Below are 18,083 nucleotides of genomic sequence, written 5' to 3'. Positions count from 1 at the left end.
CTAAAGTTATTTAAACATAAAGTTTATCAAATATGAAAAATGCTACCCAACTAGATAAAAGGATATGCATGAAAAACCTATAACAGATACATCTTTTAAGGAAATGTTGGAAGCCTCTAGTTTGAACTTGAGACCTAACCTAGAGTTTCTGCTACAAGTACTTCTATTACTTTTTATACTAGAGGTAGTAGCCAGTGTAGTAATCCAAAGAGCAGTAAATGAAGGAATGAGGATTGGCCAGTTGGAAACAAAGCGTTTGTGATTCATGGATGATTAGACTGTGCATGAAAAGAATCCAAAACAACTAAAGATAATTTATTCAATATATAATAGTATATCAGTTTGCTAGTATAAGGTCAATATTCAAAAGAATATCAACTTCGTTTTTTGTCAGGGAAAGAGTATGAAAATGAAAGTAAAGAATATATAATTTTAACCTATAGTACCAAAATATCAAGTATCTTAGGAAAATAATTTAACCAAAAAACATTTTAACCAAATAAGACTGGGAGGCAGCTGATGGCTGGTTAAAATATTTTTTGGTTAAAAAAGCTTAACCAAAAAATTTTTACAGACAAAAATATTAAAATGCTGTTGAGGCATATTAACAAAGACCTACCTGAACATAAAATAAATTCATGGGCACGAAGATTCAATATTTTAAATATGTTGATTCTTCCCAAAAAGGAATCTACAGATTGATTGCAATCCTAAATCAAAACTGCCAAAGGGCTTTGGACATGAAGGCCTGTGTGAATCACCTGATTCTAAAATATAAAGACATGCAAATGGACAAGCATAGTCAATATACACTTGAAAAAGAGTCATTAGTCTACCAGATAGTAAGAATTACAAAGCTACTATAATGAAGAGTTTGAGATTTGGGTGCAGAGATTGACAGATAGACCAAAGGAACTGAATGGAGAGTTCTGAAAAACAAAACCAACAAAACATGTATAAACATGTGCTTAACTGATTTTTAAAACTTGCAGCTTTAGAACAGGAGACAGTCTTCTTGAAATAAGTGTCAGTGGAACAACAGAATATCCATACAAAAACCCTAATGTAAGTGGAACCCTTTTTCATATTAAACAGAAAAAACAATTACAGGGAAATTCAAAACCTACCTTAAAATATGTTTATTATAAAAAACCTCAGAAATACACAGACATACTTAGAATAATAAGTCTTTGTATAAATTATCTTTAAGCAAGTTCGCAGTATGAGTAAATTAGAGCATCTGTAAGGCTGGATTTGAAAGCACTGAAAGAGGCTGGGGTCTTTGGTCACTTCAGTACCAGGGAGAAGTAAGATAAGAGTCAAAGAGGAGCACAGGAAATAGCAGCTACTTCTGCCCCCTTGTCTCAGCCATAAAAGGCCTGACTGCTTTCATGAACCTTTGCTTCCTGAGAGCAGGACTTGAAATCTCAATAGTGGCTGGGGGAAGGCTACCTGGGACAACTTTGCATTAATTCCCTCTTACTTGGCCAGTCCTCCTGCTGACCTCTGGAACTCTGGGGGTCCAAGAAATATAATGTGAGCAGTTCTACTCCAGAAAGTCATGAATGGGGGATGTTGTGTTGATGACAGAAACCTGACCAGGTCCACAAATACTTTACTGACTTAAGAGGCAGTGCCAGTTTGCCCAAATGTGATGGGAATAGAGGTTTATTTTCCTCTCCACATAGATAGGAGATTCACATACTTCCTTTCAGCTGTTCTTACTCCTGACAGGACCCTCAGCAGGATTCAGGAACCCTGAGATTCCAAAAAAGGTTGACTTGTGGCTTTGCCAGAGACTTCCCTGAGGGTTGGGGCCCTCTTCATTGACTATGGCCAGGATCAACTCAGCCGTTCATGAGCTGACTTCCTTCTTCAGCTTTGGCTCAGTGTCCCAGGGGCAGTGGGACTCTGCTCATAGCCAGGATTGGTGGACCAAACCTCAGCGCTCAAGGTGGAAACCCACAGACAAGGAAGCTCTTCTCCTAGACTGGGAGGCAGCTGGTGGGTAAATTCCAGCTCTGGTCCCATGCCCTCGGGAATTATCTTCATGGAGTTGTCCTTCTGAGGTCCCAAGAAGGGAGCATTTCTTATGGATGATAAAAAGAAAATGGAAACCTATTCTTTTACCTCCTGGTATTGGAAATAAGTCTCCTGTCCAGAAGAGAGAGGGACTAACGTTCTTGGGATTCAATCAATGGGGAGTGTCAGGGACCTTTTAAAGGAGTGAACACAACCATTTTCCAAACATGCCCCAAATGACTCACCTTCAGTTCCTTATTCTCACGTAGATTCAGCCTTCAAAGAACATGCTGCCTCTGTCACCGAAGATTTACCATAGTTGCCATGAATATAGATGTTTTGCGCACAGGTTTGGGGGAGGGGAGGGCATTCCCTGAGTTCAAGGAAGAAGGAGCATTTGTGTGTGGTTCAGAGAAGTTATAAAATAAACATGAGGGCTGACAACTTATTAAAAAATAATAGCTCAATGTGACTTTTTTGCTATAGGTGGCACATGTTTTGATATACTTGATGCCTCCCTTTCTCTCAATTTTTATCAAATCCAACAGCAGCATTTGTTACCCCAACCTCTAAAACCCATGTGAAGTCCCTCAACTTCAATTGATCTCCATTACTACCTCTGTGGCTCATCTCTCACCTAGACTAAGACAAACCCTCTTTTGCTGGTGCCTCTCCTTTCACATTCAGTCCTGTAAAATCCATTCTTTTCTCAGCATCCTTTTGAAAACCCAATGCATGGCTGATTTTTAAAACTTCATATAGATCAGCGTTCACTAGAATGAACATTTTTATTTATCATAGCAAATATAGAGTCTTACATCTACCACTAAAATATCATAGAGATCCCTTCTTTTAGCCTAAAATTTCTCTTGCTTCACCTTGATAGTCAACCACCACCCCCTACACAAATCACAGCAAAAACAGTGTGTTTAGTGTGTTTTCTTTATCTACTTTTTTTTTTTACCATTTCCAGATTTAAAATGCATAGAATAATACAATCCTGTTTCTAGAGTGAGTGTATTTTTTTTTTCAAATTAAAATCAGCAATGACTGAGGGTACCTGTTCTTCAGCCTCCTGTTGAGTGTTTGAAATTTTCAGTCGTTTTGATTTTAGCCACTCTAAAAGATGTGTAGTGGTATCCTGTTTTACTTTGTAATTCCCTAGTGACATAAGATGCTAATCATCTTTTTACATTATTATTTGCAATGTGTATATATTCTTTGGTGTAGTGTGTATCTATTCAGATCTTTTGTCCATTTTTATTGGATTGCTTTCTTGTTATTGAGTTGAGGGTTCTGAATATATTTTTGATACACATCTTCAGTCAGTTTTTTTTGCAAAACTTTTATCCTCGTTTCTTGTTTTTCCTTTTTGTTCTCTTAACAGAATTTTTTCATTTTTATGAAGCCAAACTTACCAATTTTTTGTTTCACAGATGTTCCTTTTTGGGTTGTATCTAAAAAGTTTTCTCAAACCATAGTTACTTAGGTTTTCCCCTGTGGTATCTTCTATGTGTTTCATAGGTTTTTTTAAATTTTATTTTCACATTTAGGTCTATGATTGAATTTATGTGAGCTTTTGTGAAGAGTTTAAGGTCTGTGCCTAGCTTCATTTTCTCCATGTGGATGTCCACTTGTTCTGGTATAATTAGCTGAAAAGATTATTCTTAATTTAAATGCCTCTGATTCCTTGTCAAAAGTTGGTTGACTATATTTCTGTAGGTCTATTTCTGGGATGTCTATTGCATTTCTTTGACTTTTTTGTCTATTATTGCTTTAATATCACACTGTCTTAATTATTGTAACTTTATAGTAAGACCTGAAGTTGGGAAGTGTTAGTCTTCCCACTGTCTTCTTCTTTAATATTGTGTTGGCTAATCTTAGTCTTTTGCCTTTCCACATAAAACATATTTTAGTCCTTAAAATAAGTTTGTTGGTATGCACAAAACAACATGCTAGGATTTTGATTGGGATTTTAGGCAATCTATAGATCAAGTTAGAATTGACATCTTGACAATAATGAGTCTTTCTATCCTTGAAAATTGAATATCCCTTCATTCCATTCATTAGAGTCTTATATTTTTCTTTATACAGACCGAGTGCCTACTGTGTTAGGTTTCTAAAACAATTTTCAAAAAGACAATGAAGTTGGAGGAATCACACAACCCAATTATATTATTTACTATTGACAGAGCAGGAGCACTGTCATCTGGGACAAACATCACCACTTTAAGTTCCAGCTCCCTTTCTAGCCTCATGCATTTCAAGGAAATCACTTCTCTTTTAACAACAAGCAGCCAGAAAGAGCAGACAGTAAAACACAGATAAAACAGCTTGGGTATGGGTGTTGGGGTGGTGGTGGGGGAGGTGGTAGTATCTTAGGTAACTGCCAAACTTCACCCTCATACCATGGGCCCCAGTAAAACAGTGGGCCTTAATAAGCACATTCCTTTCCCTTCAGGTGCACTAAGATTGGGAAGCTAAAAGCAGACTCAGGGAGTATGCCTGCAGCTGCAGGAAGAGGTATGGGAACAGATACAAAACTGTCCCTCCCAGATAAGCACAACAAAGAAACACAAAAGCAGTCCAAGCCTCTGATAACCTCTCCTGCCCTAAATCCTTAAAAGCTCTTAGTCTGTAAGAAAGAGTGCCTCTCACCTAACTCGGCCAGAAGCTCCTCTCAGGTTTGTTTTCCCTAAAATAAACGTGCCTTGACTGTCAAGCCACCTTTTGTGTTTCTTTCCTTTTTCTTTAATTCTTACATTTGGTGCCAAAACCTGGGATGGGTGTTGGGGGCAAAGGCTCTCTTGCAACCCAAGAAGCAGTGGGCAATGGCAGTTCATCCTGAGTTAACTCCTGGATCCTGAGGGTCTCTAGCCATCCACCCCATCTTTTCTCTCACTTCACTTTTCAAGTGATTTGCATGAGGAGGACAACTAACCTGAAGGGGACTGTGAGGCTCAGGCCGGGGCTACTCCCCAGTGGACTCTCAAAACCCTCAGGTCTCAAGATTCCACCACCAACGACCTGCAGTGGATATTTCACTCCCTAACCCTTGCTCCCTCTTCCTTCTTCCTCCGTCTTTCTCTCTCTCTCTCTCTCTTCCTCATGTGGCTCCAGTCTAGGAGGCCCTTTACCAATTCCAACTGGAACATCCAACATCGGACACTAATTCAGCCGGCTGGTAAAATTTGCCTTCTCCTGGCTTTCTCCTGGTACCTGAGAAAGTCTGGCCTGCCATCCTGGTCCTCAGAGAACCAGTGGGACTAAGCTAGAGGAAATCTTGGGGATGTGCAGTTTCTTCTCAGATTAACTGTCCTCTTTCAGAAAGAGGATTCTGGGTCTCTGTCTTCTGTCTGGGGATGCCTAGAACAAAACAGACACCCTCGGCCTCCTCTCACCAGCTCACATGGGTCACAAACAATCCCACATTCCTACGTCCTTCCCTCTGGGCTGTCTTCTTTGCAACCTCACCAAACTTGGTTTACAGGGACCCTAAAGCCAAAGTGTTTAATTTTCTACTGTAAAATGGCTTGGCCCCAATACAGATTAGATAACGACAGCCAATGGCCCAAAAATGAAACCTTTAACTTTCATACTATCAGGGACCTTACCAACTTCATAACAAGGAATGGCAAATGGCAAGAGGTTCTCTATTTTCAGGCTTTTTTATTTTTACCTTAAATCCCGACCCTCCCTATGTCAAGCTTTCACCCCTCATAAAATCCTTCTTCTTAATAAAAATCCTCCCCAGGTCTCTCCTTCCCCTAAAACCCCTTTCTCCAAAATTCCTTTCAACCCTGCAGATGAACCCCTTCTGTATTCTCAACCCCCTGCACCGCTCATTGCCCGTGTGAACCCTCTGCCCCAGCAGCCCCTCCTGTCCCCAAGCCTTTAGCCCCTAACCTTGCCCCTCCTACTTCTCCACCTGTTACCCATTCAAAAACTACTCCAGCCAGTCAGACAACCCCTGCCATTCTCCCTCTCTGGGAAGTGGCTAGATTTAAAGGCATTGCTCACGTTCATGTCCCTTTCTCCATGTCTAATCTGTCACAAATCAAACAGCATCTGGATTCTTTCTCTGAAAATCCCTCTCCTTTTCACAGGGAATTCCTGCACATAACCTAATCCTTTAATTTAACTTGGCATAACATTTATATAATTCTAACCTCCGCCTGTTAAAAAAGAGTGCTCAGCTTAATTAAAATGGATATCCAAGCTATAATTATATTCAAAAGACCTTTATCTCTTCATAAATCTTGTTTTCCTGGAAAACGTTTTCCCTCAGTCATCTGAATTACTTTTCTCCACTCTGTCTTGCCACACTCTTGGTGCATGCATAAGAAACCCTAAAATGACTTCTGGTGGCCTGGGACTCCTTGGGAAAACAGAAACGGCATCACAAATCCCATTTTGGAAAAAATCTCTGTTTTCCTTATGGAATCCCTGGAATTAGACGTAAATAAGTACCTCTCGAAATCTGTCTTTGTCTTCAATCTATGCTTGTTTAATAGGCCCTGGAAACTGTATTCCTAGCTCTGTTCTTAAAGGGCCTCACCTGAAGGCCAATAATCCAATTGGGAAATTACCAAATAAAAAATCTTATAACTACTAGATCTTCTTCTGTTGCCCGTGTGGTTATATATGTGTTATGTGTGCAATGTCTATTTAAAAAAAGCTTTAATTAATTGGCCTAAGAAAAATAAGTGCTTAAATCAAACATCTTTAAGGCAAAAATAAAAGTTGTGGTACCTTTTAGTTCACCTAACTTTAATATTTAAAAATAAAAACAGTCTTAGGAATTATTGGTAAAATACTAATGTCTTCAAGGTGTAAAAATGTGGTCTACATTATGAAGGTCAGATATTAGGTTTGCTAAATGTTTCAAGGTTGTAACCTGCTTCTTTAGCCTTTAAAAACTGTCAACTTGCCTGTGTCACAATTGGTAAGGCCAGACAGGTATGGAAGTAACCATGCCCCTAACTATGCTGGAAAAAGTCCAACTTCATCTGCATCTAGCACATAATTTAAAAAACTTAACAGGTTATACATGAAAGTTAAAAATTGCTAAAAGTTACCATTATAACATGTAATTAAAGCTACTAAACATGGATTTGGGTGCAAGGTGTATAAAAACAGTAAAAAGTGTTTTTAGTTAAAAATTATAAGAAGGCATAAAAATACACGTTTTTCTTAAGAATAAAAAAGTCTTAAAATTAAATAAAATAAAGTGAATGGTTTCAGCAAATTATAAAAACATTGTAAAAATTAATCTTGCAAAAAAAACCTGTGTAAACATATTAACTAAACTCAAAAGGGTATTATATGGGGTTTTTTTCTGTAAATTAAACACTAAAATTAAAGCACCACAAAGTTTTCTTAAAATGCTAATCTACTCTTTAGCAAAACTTGTCAAGGGTCTTAACAGGTATATAAAAATCGCACTTCATGGTCAAACTGGTTAAAATTAAACAGGATTGTCTATAAGGTTTCATTAAAATTCGGGTTAATGTTACTAGCAAACTAATGCAAGGGTAAAATTTAACTTTCTCTCTTAAACAGGATTTTCATGTAATAAAAAGGCTAATAAATGGGTTTTGCTTTCCCAAATTTTTAACTCATCATTTTGGCAAAACAAAACAAACTAACAAAAACCAACTTAGGGTGATCTAAAATTCTATTTCATAATGTCAAGTGTTTCAAATTTTAAACATATTTAATACGCTTCCCAAAATCAAACTTTAGTGTCAAGGTTGTCTTTCCTAACCCCTGGCTTTTGGGTACTGCACAGGGCCCCTGAAGCATCTGGAAAAGAGGTAAACAGAATTATTTAACATGCTTAGGTACATACAATTGCAAAAATGATGTCTAATAGGTTATATTTTAGGGAATAATAATATATGTTCCAAAACTGTATGGTATATCTAAAGTTCTCGTGTCCAACTATGTGCTATTAATCACAATTAAAGTTGTTATGTTAGGTTATTGTAAACCACAGAAATAACCAAATTTCTTTGTCAATTGTGTTTCTAATTGTATCCAAACTAGACATTTTGTTATTTACAGACAATCGTTATTTTCTTTTAATTCTCTTCAAAACATGATTTATAATCAAGCTGTGTCGCCTTAGCAAGTGCTCTCAAATGGAGGTTTCTCACAACAACAACAAAAAATGTACAGAACTCATGAACAGCTAAAATGTTTATAAATATCAAGCAAAACAAAAGTTAATAAAATGGACTAAACTAATAAAAAACAGAAACAAGTTTTACCTTTTGCTTAAAACACTGCTAATCCTTATTTTATTTTTCAAAGTCAAGAAAACTTGTCTTAAGCTAGCTACAGCCTTTAACAACTAAGCAAAGTATACTCCTGTAAAGTGAATTTAAAGGGTGTTTGTTTCTTTCTGCCTAGTTCCTCTAAAATTTAAAAACTAGTTGTAAGTATTCTTACATTACAACAATATAGTTGTTTGCATAAGCACAATAAGAACCTGTTTTCTTTTGTAACAGAACACAATTAAAAAAAAAACTGGTTATTTTACCAAGGCTTTAACTGGAATGGTATGCTCTCCTTTAAAAAATCAAAGAACTGGCCAGGCGCGGTGGCTCACGCCTGTAATCCCAGCACTTTGGGAGACCGAGGCAGGTGGATTACGAGATCAGGAGATCGAGACCATCCTGGCTAACACGGTGAAACCCGATCTCTACTAAAAATACAAAAAAAAATTAGGCGGGCGCGGTGGTGGGCACCTGTAGTCCCAGCTACTCGGGAGGCTGAGGCAGGCGAATGGCGTGAACCCGGGAGGCAGAGCTTGCAGTGAGCCGAGATAGCACCACTGCACTCCCGCCTGGGTGAAAGAGCGAGACTCCATGTCAAAAATAAAAATATAAATAAATAAATAAATAAAATAAAAATTTTTAAAAAAATCAAAGAACTTATATAGCCAATAAAACCCTTGAAAAATTGACCTCGTATTTTGTGTACACAGTCCCTGTACAGAGTTTCTAATCTATGGTAAGTAAAGAATGTCACTTTCTAACAGGCCAGGAATCCCAAGTGATCTTAGAACCTCAAGAAAAAAAATTTGCCCAACTCATAGGTATTTAATGGTACAAATCCATGGCTAGGCTTGGCTTTTAAAAGTCTTATCTCAAATTCCTTCCATGAAACAAAGTTCCATCAAAGCCAATTTAAAAGGCCTAGTAGCAAATTCTTGCTGCACTGTATATAAATAATTAAGCCAAGTATAATAAAGCAAATCAATCCTACCATAATTTGTCTTTTAATAAAAATGGGAAACTGAAAAAGGAAAATTATGTTTCAAAAACTGTAGCTCACCTGTTGTTAAATTCTAGTCTGGCCTAATGTTTTTCAATTTTTATTATTTGCTACAGTTTAAACTATATCTGTTACAGAAATTAACTCCTGGATACATCACACTCAAATCAAAGCCTAAAAAGCTAAGAAAGCAACCCCTAACAGCCCAGAAAAAGTCCTAAATATTAATGTAAATAAACAAAAAATCATAAAAAATAAGTAATGGAGTAAAAATTACCCATTTTACTCAATCTCACCCCTACCTCACCAAATACTTTTTTTCATTTCTACCTCTCCTTTTTTTTGAAGGCGGAGTCTCGCTCTGTCACCCAGGCTGGAGTGCACTGGTGCGATCTCGGCTCACTGCAAGCTCCGCCTCCTGGGTTCACACCATTCTGCTGCCTCAGCCTCCCAAGTAGCTGGGACTACAGGCGCCCACCACCACTCCTGGCTAATTTTTTTGTATTTTTAGTAGAGATTGGGTTTCACCGTGTTAGCCAGGATGGTCTGGATCTCCTGACCTCGTGATCCGCCTGCCTTGGCCTCCCAAAGTGCTGGAATTACAGGTGTGAGCCACCATGCCCGGCCTCTACCTCTCCTTTTAAGCCAAATATTAAAACATTTTTAATAAAAATTATTTACTATGCCACCCTTGCAGGAATTGCTTTACTCACTCTACTATTTGCAGTAGGACTATATACTATAACACCCTCAAGGTAAAATATCAGACAGAAAATCTGTTACTGTAACATTTTGCTCAATTATTATCCTCATAGCAGCAGTAACAGTTACTAACAAAAAATAATGCATAGGCCTTTCCAGTTTCATTTTAGAAAAATACACCTGAGAGGGGTTTTTGGGCGAGTTAGGTTAGAGACACTCTTTTCGTTTGTTTGTTTGTTTTGTTTTGTTTTTACAGACTAAGAGTTTTTAAGGATTTAGGGCGGGAGAGTTTATCAGAGACTTGGACTGCCTCTGTGTTTCTTTGCTGTGCTTATCTGGGAGGGAGAATTTTGGGTCTGTTCCCATACATCTTCCTGCAGCTGCAGGCATACTCCCTGAGTCTGCTTTTAACTTCTCTTAGTGCACCTGAAGGGAAAAGAATGTGCTTATTAAGGCCCATTGTTTTACTGGGGCCCATTGTATGAAGGTGAAGTTAATAAACCTGTCTTTAGCTGTCAAGCCACCTTTCCTGTTTCTTTCTTCTTTCTTTGATTCTTACAACTGTAAGGCTACAGTAATAACAAAGAAAGTATGGCATTGGTTAAAGGATAGATTTTTTTTTAATGGAACAGAAGAGATAATCCAGAGGAAGGCCCCAGTGAGGTCCATTCAGTGTTTACAAATGTCTCAAGACAACTGAATTGAGAAAATTAGTGGTGGTTTTTTTTTTTTCTGAAAACCTTTCTTTTGTTTATATTTTATTTCATCACTTTCTCTCTTCTTCATCTAACCTCCCTTGGCTATTGTCCTTCACTCAAAGGCACCCATTCTTGCTTGTTTTGTGAATGTCTATTTCACTATTCATATATTAATTTACACATATGTGAAAGTATGTAATATTATTGTGTGTGTATGTTAAATGTACAGAAGTAGTATTTGGTCAGAAATCTTGCTTCGTTTCTTATTTTGAAGGTAAGCCTTATTTGAGCTTCATTTTCATTGCAGCATATAGATTTGGTTTATTTATCAGATACCTGGATAAATTCCTTTTTTATGTGATACTTCATTTTACTTATGAAATCCCCTAGTGGTTACTTTTTACTCTTTGAAATTATGCTCAATTAATATTCATTTACATGTTTCGTTGTGCATTTACATGAGTTTCTGTGGGCCTATATCCAGGAAGGAAGTTACAAAGTTGTAGAGTACAAGCGCTGTAGGCTTGATTGCTTTCCAAAAAGGTTGCACTAGCTTGCATTTCTATTAGCAGTACAAGAGTGTTTTTGTTTTTTCACATTGTCATCAGCACTTGATATTCTTTGTTTTTCTACTTTTTGCCAATTATATGTGTGTAAAGTGGTATTTTAATCAATGCTATGAGTTCAACTGGACATCCACATGCAAAAATATAAAATAAAATTTATCTGAATCGCATACTTAATATAAAAATTTTTTTAACATGGATTATAGTTCCATGGATTATAATTAAATTAGAAGCTATAAAACTTATGAGAAAACATAGGAGGAAATCTTTTGAACTGGACTTAGGCGAAGAGATGTAATACCTGAAACTAAATCATGATTCATTTAAGAAAATGATATATTAGACTTCCTCAATTTTAAAAATCTTTTCTTCCCAGGGCTAAGAGTGGAAACGGACTGGATTCTGTGAGGTCCAGATTCTCAAGGTAATCATATTTACTCTTGATCAGGGTCTTCACCCCGGCCCTTCTGCTGACTTGAGGCTGGCTTCCTCACGCCAAGGATATCATCTCCATGAAATGCTCTAAAAGGATGTCAGGGGATAGGGAGAGTTGTTGCTACCTGATACCCATGCATGGGACCTCTCAGGATTCACACGAAGAGGAAGGTTCTTTGAAGCTCAGTCCATCTATAGAGGAAGGCTATCTTTGTCCTTTCTCTGCATTCTCACCTTAATGCATGCTGGAGCTGGAACTTCTCTCTCTGCTGACTTGAGTCTAAGGTGAGGAAGCCTCACCTCCCTCAGGCCCCAAAAATGAAGTCTACGGACATCACAACTGGGGAAACCTGCCTTGGGCCACCCAGGGCTAACAGTACAGGGAGGGCAGGGCTAAACCTCCCTATATCTGTGGCAGGAGGTCCCCTCAGTCTTTCCTTAGAGTCCATACCTTGAAGTATGTGGGGGTAGAGGATAAGACTATCCATTCGCTGATCTGAAGTTCCACCCCTCAGAAAAAGCCTCACCTCCCTCAGATGCCCAAGATGAAAGTCAGAAAAGTCCTTATCTGTGGCCTTTTTCTGGGGCTACTCAGGTCAAATATCAGGGGCAGGACTAGGCTGGGGCAACCTCTACCTGTGATGGAAGATCTACTCTATTCTTCTTTAGTGTCTTTCCCTTGATGAGGGAAAGCAATTAGAGAAAAAAAATGTCAAATTAAAAACTATAAAATTTTATAAGAAAATATAGGGTAAATCTTATGACCTGGAATTAGGAAAAGATGCCTCAAAAATAAAACCAAAATTCAAAAAGAAACAATATATCAGACATCCTCAATAATTTTAAAAATTAGTTTTGAGAAAGACACTGTTGAGAGCAGAAAAAGTCAAACGACAGGTTGAAAAAAATATTTATCAATTACATATCCAAAAAGCACCTGTATCCAGAATACAGAAAGGGCTTTCAAAATCCAAAAATTAGAAAACATTTTCAAAATGGGCAAAATACACCAATAGACACTTTTCTAGAATTGACATACAAATGTTAAATACGCACATGAAAAATTATCCTACATCATTAGATTTCACAGAAAAACAAATTAAAATCAAGGTAGATGCATCATATTTTTGAGGACTGCTGAAAAATTCACTGACATTACTAACTGCTAGCAAGGATGAAGAGCATCTTGAACACTATTGTGTTTCCTGTGTGAATGTAAAATTGTGCAGTCACTATCTGGAAATTTCTTTTATTTCCCCCAGACTTCTTTTTTTTTAATTTATTTTAAGTTCAGGAGTACATGTGCAGGTTTGTTACATGGGTAAACTTGTGTTGTGGGGGTTTGCTGTACAGATTATTTCATCATCCAGGTATTAAACCTAGTACCCATTAGTTATTTTTCCTGATCCTCTCCTTCCTGCCACCCTCCAACCTCCAACGGGCTTCTCTGTGTGTTGTTCTTCTCTGTGCATCTATGTGTTCTCATAATTTAGCTCCTACTTATAAGTGAGAACATGCAGTATCTTGTTTTCTGTTCCTGCATTAGTTTCCTAAGGATAATTGCCTACAGCCCCATCCATGTTCCTGCAAAGAACATGATCTCATTATAAACATACACTTACCATATGACTCAGAAATACCATTACTGTGTGAAATAAATTTGAAAACCTTATGTTCTCACAAAAACCTGTACATTCATTTTTATTATCTTTTTCATTTTCATTTTTTTTTTTTTGTAGAGATGAGGTCTCACTATGTTGCCTAGGCTGGTCTTGAACTCCTGGGCTCAAGAGATCCTCCTGCTTCAGCTACCCAGAGTACTGGGATTATAAGCGTGAGCCACCATGCCCAGGCCAGAAACCTATACATGAATGTTTATAGTAGCTCTATTCATACTTCCAAAAGCTGAAAAATATGAAATGTCTTTCTGTAAGTGAATGGATTAACAAATTGAGGTGCATCCACACAATGGAATTCTACAGACCAACAAGGAGGAATCAACTATTGACATGCACAGTAATTTGGGTTGAATCCCCTATGCCTCACCTTTGTAGTCAACTAACAGCCTCCTCCAAGTCCCTAGTAATGGTGATCTGTTTTTCGTATCTTTTTACCTTTTTCGGAATGTCTATAAATCAGATAATACAATGCTTTCATCGAACGAGTGCTATATATTTTTTCCAACCAGCAATAAATGAGAGTAGTTCCTTTTGTTTCACATTATCTCTTATATCTGATATTTTAGGATTTTTTAGCCACTCTAATTAGTATGTAGTAGAATCTTATTGTGGTTTAATTTGCACTTCCCCAAGGATAAATTATGCTGAGCATCTTTTCATATAATTTTGTGCTCTGTATATCTTTTTTATTGAAGTGTATTTTCAAATAGCTTGCATATTTTAAAATGAATAGGCTTTATGTTCTAGAATATTATTATGTTTTACCAAAACAAATTGATAAGAAAATACAGAGTTCTCACATATCCACTAACCTCCCCACAGTTTTCCATATTGTTTACATCTTGTAATGTGGTACACGTACTGCAATTGATGAATGTATGTTAATATATTATTATTAACTAAAATTTACAATTTAGCTAGGGTTCATTCTTTGTTTTACATTCTGTAGATACTGACAAATATATAATGTCATGTATCCACTCTTACAGTATCACATAGAATCGTTTCACCGTCCTAAAATGCCCCTGTGTCCCATCTAGTCATCCCTCTTCCTCCTTCCAACGAACCTCCAACAACAACTTATCCTTGCATTGTCTCTATAGTTTTGCTTGTTCTAGAATATCATAGATTTGGTATGATATACTCTATAGGATTTTTTCACACTTTAAAAACCTTTATAAATAATTTTTTTAAATAAACAAAATAGATAAGGTAGTAGTGAAACCCCGTATATCCATTTCTCAGATTCTGCAATTTCAAGATTTTTAAGAATCATTTTTAAGTTTTTTTGCTATAAAAATATATGTACATATTTACGGGGTACATGTGAAATATGGTTACATGTATACAATGTGTAACAAACAAGTCTGGGTATTTGGGATATCTGTGACCCAAGTTTTTATCATTTCTATGTGCTGGTGCATTTCATGCTCTCTCTTCTAGCTATTTTGAAAATTATAATACATTGCTGTTACTACAATCACCCTGCTCTGCAGTCAACATTAGAAACTATTAATTCTACCTAACTGTATGTTTGTACCCACTAACCAACCTCTCTTCACCACCCCAACCCCTGCTGAAACCATTCACTCACACTCCCCAGTCTCTGGTGTCCATCATTCCACTTTTTATCTCCATGTGATCAACACTTTATCTCACTCATATGAGTAAGAACATGTGATATTTGTCTTTCTGTGCCTGGTTTACATCATTTAACAAAAAGACCTGGAGTTCCATCCATGTTGCTGCAAATAAAACTTCTTTCTTTTCATGGCAGAATAATATTCCATTGTGGATATATACCACATTTTCCTTATCCATTCTCCCTTGGTGGACATCTGGGTAGAATCTGTATCTTTGCTGTTGTGAATGGTGCTTCAGTAAACATGAATATGCAGGTATTCCTTTGATATATTGATTCCTTTCCCTTTGGATAAATAGCCAGTAGTGGATTTGCTGGATCATATGATAGTTCTTTTTTTCAGTTTTCTGAGAAATATCAATACTGTTTTCCATTGCATTTGTACTGATTTACATTCTCACAACAGTGTATAAGAGTTTCCTTTTTCCCACATCCTCACCAGCATCTGATTTTTTTTTGTCTTTTCATAATAGGCATTCTACCTATGGTAAGATAATATCTCATTGTGGTTTTGATTTGTATTTACCTGATGCTTAGAGATATTAAGCATTTTCCCCATACTTCTTGGCCATTAGTATGTCTTTTTTGGATAAATGTGTATTCGTGTCATTTGTCTACTTTTTAATGGGATTTTTAAAAATTGTTGAGTTGTCTGATTTCCTGATATATGCTCAGTAGTAGTCCCTTGTTGGATAAATCATTTGCAAATATTTTCTTCAAGACATTGTCTCTTCACTTTGTTTATTGGTTCCTTTGCTGAGCAGAAACTTTTTAGTGTAATATAGTCCCATTTGCCTATTTTTGTTTTTGTTGCATTTGCTTTTGAAATCTTAGCCATACAATCTTTGCCTGGACCAATGTTCTGAAGAGCTTTCCTTATTCTCTTCCAGTAGTTTTATACTTCCAGGTTTTACCTTTAAGTAAAATCTTGAGTTGTCTTATCTCAAGTTGATTTTTGTATATGGTAAAAAGTAGGAGTCCAGTTTCATTCTTCTGCATCTGGTTATCCACATATTCCAGCACCATTACTGAAGAGGCTGCCCTTTCCCCAGTGTATGTTCTTGATGGCTTTGTTGAAGATCAGATGGTTGTAAATATATGGACTTGTTTTTGGGTTTTTCATTTCATTCCATTGTGTCCACTTTTTATATCAATGCCATGCTGTTTTGGTTACTATAGCTTATACAATATTTTGAAGTCAGGTAGTGTTACACCTCCAGCTTTTCTCTTTTTGCTGAGGATTACTTTGGTTATTGTGGCTCTTTTTTGGTTCCATACAAATTTTCATATTTTTTTTTCTAATTCTTTGAAAAATGGCATTGATATTTTGATGGAAATTGCACTGAATCTGTAGATTTCTTTGGCAGGTATGGTTATTTTAATTACATTACTTTTTCTGGTGCATGAGCATGGGATGTCTTTCAGTTTCTTTGTGTCCTTTGCAATTATTTCTGACATGTTTTGTAGAGATCTTTTTTCTTGTAAAGATCTTTTACCTCCATTTTAATGACGTAATTTTAATACCCTTTCAATTCAGTGTATCTAGCGTCCTAGGATGGCCTTAGACATACCAAAATCAATAGACATCTTTGCTCATCATATCTATCCAGGGCATCAAATCCATCTGGCCAGATCACATCCATACATTCCTTCTTTAAATATAAAGTTTCAAAATTATCTTTGTACTTTTACAAATAAAGACATTTTAATTATGGTGAAATATATATAATAACAATTTTACTATTACAAATGGTCTCCAACTCAATCCAGGTTGCTGCGAATGCTATGATTTCTAAGTATACAGTTCCATGGCACTAAGTACATTCACATTGTTATGCAACCATCACCACCATCCATTTCCAGAACTACTTTGCATTCCAAACTGACACTCTTTATCCATTAAACAACTCCACATTCCCCACCACCACTCCTACAACTTGTCATTTGCCATTCTACTTTCTGTCTGCCTTAATTTGTCTATGCTAGATACCTCACATAAGTGGGATTATAAAGTATTTGTCCTTTTATGATTGGTTTATTTAATTTAGCATAATGTCTTCCAGGTTCATTCATGTTGTAGTGTGTCAGAATTTCCTTCATATTTAAGGATGAACAATATTCTACGGGTTGTCTGTACCACATCTTGTTTATTCACTCATCTTTCAGCAGACATTTGGGTTGTTTCCACATTTTTGCTTTGGGAAATAATGTTGCTATGTATGTGGGTGTACACATATCTGTTAGAGTTGCCATTTTCACTTCTTTTAGATACATACTCAGAAGTAGAATTACTGGATCACATGGCAATTTTATGTTTAATTTTTTGTGAAACCATTAAACTTTATTCCACATAAACTGTAGCATTTTATGTTTATAAACATAAGCTGTCTTTCCATTTATTTGAATCAAGAGGGAGCAAAGTGCCAACTATACTTGTTTTGAACTGTCTAGATTAGTGTCATCACTGTGATGGAACTGGATTGGCTTGCCTTTGGATCCTGCTGACACTACCCTGGTAGGGGAATCAGAGCACATCCTACCTCTGCCAACTGGGGGATGGAAGATCAGCTCTCTGCTAGGCTCATCTACACCATCCTTTGGGAAAACTGTTGCCTGCTTCTGCCAGGTAGAGATGGAAGGCTAACTCCCTGCTAAGCCTTGACAGCATTACCCTGACAAGGGAATCTGAATACCAGCAGTTTCAGCAATAGAGGGGATGTGAGATCATATTCCCAGTCCTCCCTGATAAAACTAAGTGGTAGGAGGGAAGGGCAGAAGAGGTTATTGAGCTTTGTCTTTTCATGTTTGGCTAGAATAGGACACGTATTGCAAAAAGCTTTTCTGTCATTAGGCCAAGCCGTTCCTTCTCTTTTGGCTTTGGGCAATAGGTTTTCCTTGGAAGATTTTTGTCTTTTTTGTTGACAGTTCTGGGTTGGAAATGTCTGCAGTGCCCTATCTGGGATATAGGGGAGACAATAAGAAAACCCCCAAAACTCACTGTCATGTTGTTCCTTAAGTCCTAAATCCCTCTGTAGTTTACCTTCTTTATTCCACCTTT

The 18,083-nt window shown here is 37.0% G+C and overlaps 1 protein-coding gene across 1 annotated transcript in view; it reads right to left on the bottom strand.

Moving 5' to 3' along the window:
- Positions 1-18,083, bottom strand: part of MAGEC3 (MAGE family member C3) — a 671,639-nt gene that overhangs the window by 4,281 nt on the left and 649,275 nt on the right. The window contains 1 exon segment of the mRNA XM_055106666.2: positions 2,268-2,395. The gene's annotated coding sequence lies outside the window, so the exon portion shown is untranslated.

This window comes from Pan paniscus, chromosome X (assembly GCF_029289425.2).
Source record: "Pan paniscus chromosome X, NHGRI_mPanPan1-v2.0_pri, whole genome shotgun sequence".
In the NCBI taxonomy this organism is placed as follows: domain Eukaryota; kingdom Metazoa; phylum Chordata; class Mammalia; order Primates; family Hominidae; genus Pan; species Pan paniscus.
Note: the sequence above shows the minus strand (reverse complement) of the source record. Positions and strands in the feature narration are given on the sequence as shown.